The sequence below is a fragment of the Chrysochloris asiatica genome, unplaced genomic scaffold (assembly GCF_000296735.1).
Source record: "Chrysochloris asiatica unplaced genomic scaffold, ChrAsi1.0 scaffold00066, whole genome shotgun sequence".
In the NCBI taxonomy this organism is placed as follows: Eukaryota; Metazoa; Chordata; class Mammalia; order Afrosoricida; family Chrysochloridae; genus Chrysochloris; species Chrysochloris asiatica.
This window is the reverse complement of record NW_006408584.1, coordinates 10,111,272-10,116,820: the sequence shown is the minus strand read 5'-3', so window position 1 is coordinate 10,116,820 and position 5,549 is coordinate 10,111,272.

Below are 5,549 nucleotides of genomic sequence, written 5' to 3'. Positions count from 1 at the left end.
TTCCCTCTTGATGGTCCTAGATTCCTCTGTTCCTGGGATGAAAGATTAACTACTTCCTACTTTTAGTTTCATATCTTCTATAGCTATGGCAATAGAAATCAATCATGATGACAATTATTATTGATTTTTCAAAAATCCCCATCACTATCCTCCCCCATCCTCTTATACCAGACCCATCTGGACAAGAGGAAAACAATCCACTGGGGAGTCTACCCTACCCCCCTCATTCTGAAGCTAAGCACACTCATGAAAGCTTGTAAGCCAGCCACTTTGTGCCTTTGTAGCCCCCATTTTTGGTAGTTAGTATCTAAGTTGCTCATCTCTATCAACCCAGGGTACTGAGGTGACAAGCTTGATTCTTGATAGGAAGAATCCTCTCCTTTCAGTTGGAATTTTGAGTGACTACATCCATAAGCCAACATCTAGTTCATCAAATTGTAGCAATTTATTCTTGCTTCCTGTATCAAACTTCTTTATCTTTTTCTGGTTGAGTTTTGATCAGCAAGCCATCCAAACTAGGACAAATGGGTACCATCTGCATGTTTCAGGGCTCTCACATGCCTCCCACCCTCCAGATAGCTGGCAACTTCACTCTCAATTCTAGCCCCCAGTGGCTAGGTCATTGTCCATGGGCTCGAGTTCACAGGTCTCCCTAAACTTCAGACCAACCAGCCCTTCCTCTTCTCTCTCATATCTCAAGCTCAATGGATATCTAAGGAATATGGCCAAACTCAACCCATATCTTCATTTCTGCATTTCTCCCACCTCCACAAGTAGCCCAGAGTGGTCACCCACAAGCTTACGAATCTGCTCATTGGTTCCCCTTGAGTTTCTGTCTTACAAGAAGGAGGGGGTTGTCCTGATGGACTGACTTTTCTTGCCTTGATGGCTCCCAGGTGAACAGCTTACTTGACCAAACAGTCTGTTTCCATCTCCCTATCCCCCCTTCCCCCGCTGGTCTTTCTTTCAAGAAATATCTCCTGTTACACTAGACACTCCAGGTTGGTCTGCTTGTCCTTTAAAGTGGGAATTTACCATCTCAGAAAGTTCTGTGTGGAGCTCAAGATTCCACCTAAGGCATCTTACTCCACAAAGGTTTAACAAGAAGCCTATTTCCCTGTGAAAATTCTAGTACCCCTTTTAGTTAATCCAATCAGTTATAGACTGTGACGGGCTTACATGCTTTCTGTAATCATATTCCCCAATACTCTTTTCTGTCCCACTTAAATATGTATTTTACTATAGTAAGCAGGGGAAACCAATACCCACAAGACAGTCAAGCACCTTAACATTATTTCCCCTTCTTTATCCCATCAGACTCTGTCTCCATCCCTGTATCACAGAGACCTGTTGTTCCAAGGTTGAGTATACATCACTATTTGCCTCTATCCCATTTAGCCCATGCATACCTCCCTAAATCTCCCCCTAACTTCCTTGTTAATCTATTATGTGTGTTGCCCTTTTGTGCACTGCCCTCCCCCTCCTTGTGTATTGCCCTCCCCATCATTCAAGCTATCGTATGCCTATCCCATAACCTGTGACTTACTGACCCTTCCCTTCTACCCCTGGTAACCATCAAATAATTTTTCTTTTAGTATGGAAATCTTTTCTTAAGGTTTTACAATAGTGGACTTATGCAATAGTTGTCCTTTTGTGACTAATTTCCCTCAACATAATGTCTTCAAGGTTAATCCATGTTGTGAGGTGTTTTGCAGCTTCATCATTATTCTTCAAGGTAGCATTGTGTGTATGTACCAAAGTTTGCTTATCCATTCTTTCATTGATGGGCACTTAAGCTGTCTCCATCTTTTTTGCTATTGTAAATAGTGCTGCTATGATCATTGGTGTGCATATATCTTCTTGTGTTGTGGCTCGTCTTTTTTTTGGGGAAATACCAAGTAGACGAATTGCTGGATCATAAGGTATTTCTATTTCCAACTTTCTGAGGAAGTGCCATACCATTTTCCAGAGTGGCTGGACCATTTTACAGTCCCACCAGCAATGAAGGATGGTCCAAATCTCTCCACACCCTCACCAGCATTTGTCCTCTGCTTTTTTGAACTTCTCTGTTACTGCTGGTGTGAGATAATAGCTCATTGTTGTTTTGATATGCATCTTCTGGTGTGGCACTGTGGGTTAATGTGCCAGACTGCAAAGCTATTTGAACTGCAAGGTCAGGGGTTCAAGCTCACCAGCTACTCCTTAGAAACCCTATACAGGGTTGCTATGGGTCGGAACCGACTCAAGGGCACTTAACAACAATAGCTAATAATTGTGAACATTTCTTCATATGTTTGTTGGCTGCCCAGATGTCTTCCTTGGTGAAGTGTCTGTTCATGTCCTGTGGCCATTTTTAATTGGGTTATTTGTCTTTTTCTTGTAGATTTTAGAGATTAGTTACTTGTCTGATATGTTGTTGAAAAAAAAAAAAATCCCATTCTGTGGGTTCCCTTTTTACTCTTACGGTGAAATCTTTTGATGCATACAAGTTTCTAATTTTTAGTATGTCCCAGTCATCTATTTTGTCTTCTATTGTCTGTGTGTGTTTTTGCAATGCTCAATAGTCTGTGTATGTCATGTATTGTTGTTAAGTGCCATGGTGTCAGTTCTGACTCATAGTGACACTGTATAGGGTTTCCAAGGAGCAGCTAGTGAGCTTGAACTGCCAACCTTACAGATCGAACTGAATTTGCAGTCCAGTGCATTAACCCACAGTGCCACACCAGAAGACTCCTGTATTAGAACACTTTGTCCCCATTTTTTCATTGATGATCATTATAGTTCTGGGATTTATATTTCGGTCTTTAAAGCATGTTGAGTTAGTTTTTGTATGTGGTGTGAGCTTTGGGTCTTTTCCATATCAATTTTCAGTTTTGCCAGCACCATTTTTTGAAGGGACTATCTTTTTCCCATTTAATATATTTTGGCCCTTTGTCAAAGATCAGTTGACTGTATATGGATGGTTTAACTTCTGAGTTCTCAATTCTGTTCCATTGATCTATATATTTTGAAATCAGGGAGTGAAAGGCCTCTAATTTTGTTCTTCTTTTTAAGCAGTGCTTTGCTTATCTGAGGACTCTTTCCCTTCCATATAAAGTTTGAGATAGTTTTTTCTATCTCTTTAAAGAATGTTGTTGGATCTGGATTGGGAATGCATTATATATGTAGATTGCTTTGGGTAGTGTTGTTTTTTTTACAAATTTCTTTAATTTCTATTTACCTGGATTGTTCTCATTTCACCCTCATATTTGAGAGACAGCTTTGCTGGATATGTGACTCTTGGTTGGCTGTGTTTTTCTTTCAGAGTTTTGTATCTGTCTCCCCATTGCCTTCTTTTCTGCATGGTTTCTGCTGAGAAATTAGAGATTAATCTTATTGGTTTTCCTTTGTAGGTAACATTTTTATTTTTCCCAAGCAGCTTTCAGGATTCTTTCCCAGACTTTGATTTTGGAGAGTTTGATGATATATCTTGGTGATTTTCTTTTGGGGTCTATCCTGTTTGGGGTTCACCAGTCTTCTTGCTTAGCTACTCCTCTTTCATGAAATTTTCTTCCAGCAGCTCTTCGACAGACAGTCTTTTCTGTGGGTTTCTGTTTCTGTTTCTGTTCTGGAATTCTGATCACCCATAGGTTATTCCTCTTCATGTTGTCCCACATGAATCTTAGGCTTTCTTCAGATTTTTTTCATTCTTTTTTTCTGATTGTTCTTTTAGCATGCTAGTATTGAGAGTTTTACCTTCAAACTCACTAATTTTGGCTTCCATTGATTCAAATCTACTCCTTTGCCCTTTCAGTGCATTGTTCATTTCCGATACCTTAATATTAATCTTCTGTATTTCTGTTTACAGGCATTGTATTGTTTCCAGTCTTTTACTTATTTTGTTAGATTGTTCCTGCAGTTTTCTTCTGAATCTTTCCTTGTTTTCCTCAATATTTCTGTCAATAGTTTGGAGGTACTTAAATATCATTCTCCTGAACTCTTTTTAAAGCAGTTGCAGTACCTCTTTTTCCTCAAAAACATTTTCTAGTTCTGCCTCTTGGTTATTTGTTTGAGATACTCTGTACTTTTTTTTGTTTTTTGTTTTAAATCTTAACAGAGATTGTCTGCTGCTTTTGAGGCATTGTGGTGTTGTTGTATTTGTATTAAGTTGATGAATGTATGTTGGTATATTCTCATGCATTCACCAACTGCCTTCTGATAGGTGTGATCAAGAGAGGAGCTTGTGTACCATACTCTGCTGTTCGAGTCATTGAATTTACCTGATGTTGGTTGTCATTAATCTGGTGTTTAACAGCTCATACTGACGTGGGCCTAATTGCTGGGGTTAAAGAGGATATGGCTGTAGTTGGGTTGTATGCTGTCTTCTGTCAGGTGATGAAAGAAGAGAAAACACTCTTACAAGAGAGAAGGAAAACAAAGTAAAACAACAACAACTACAACAACAAAAAATCCAAATAAACACACAAATCCTGAAGCAACAGTGATATAATAAGCAGAATTCTTCAGCGCCACCTACTGGCTTCTTGCCTTCACAGCCACTTGAGTCTTGAACTAGTCTTCTTTTTCTTTTCTTTTCTCTGCTCCGCACATCCTTTCGGAAACCTGGTGTGGCGCTGTTGGTTAATGCGCTGGACTGAGGTTCAGGCTCTCCAGCTGCTCCTTGGAAACCCTACACAGGGTCTCTATGGGTCGAAACCGACTCGACGGCACTTAACAACAACAATTCCTTTCAGCCATTTCTCATAGTGAGACCTAGCCGAGGTCTGGCCAGGGCCAACTTTGCAGATTTGGAGCAGGGCCTGCAGGAACTGGGCTATTGTTGCTGTCTCCTCACTTTTCATTTATGCACACAGCCACTAGACCCATGCTGTTCTGCCTGCCTGGAAAACAGAAACTTCTCTTGGGGTATACACTCCTACATGTCTCACCTCTGGTTACCAGGGGAGTGCAAGGAACCCGAGAGGAAAAGAGAAAATAATATTGCACCTTTGTCTCTGCCAGTGACACTACAATGTGAATGTTGTTGGATTGTTTTTTTATCTCTTAGTTCACTCACACACGTTTAAAATGACTGCGGCAAGTCTTGTTGGCCACCCTAAATAAGATGTCACCTCCTTTTTTTAACCACATCTGTTTAGCTCTTTCTGCCAATAAGTACTTGATCTGCTTATTTATTCCTTTATCTAAAGCTCGGAGTTCCAGGACCATCTTCTGAATCTGTCTCATTCGGCTCTCCGTAACCTTGCTGCAGAGTTTATACACAGTCTTTCTGCCTAGCCCTCCCTCGCCCACCCCTCTCAGCGTCTCTTCTGAGTTCTTTCATGTCTTACTAATGACCTTTTGCTTTCTTCCTGTAAGATGCACTTGTTGTCATCCCACAACTTTTCTGGGAGTTTCCCTTGCTTGCCTTGTAGATCTGGCTAAGACTTCCAAAACACTACTCAATAGGAGTTTTGAAAAGGGAAATCTTATCTGGTTCCTGAATTATATGAAGAATAAAGTGGCATTAGGATTGAAGGAAGAGTTATTAACAACCTACGATATGCAGA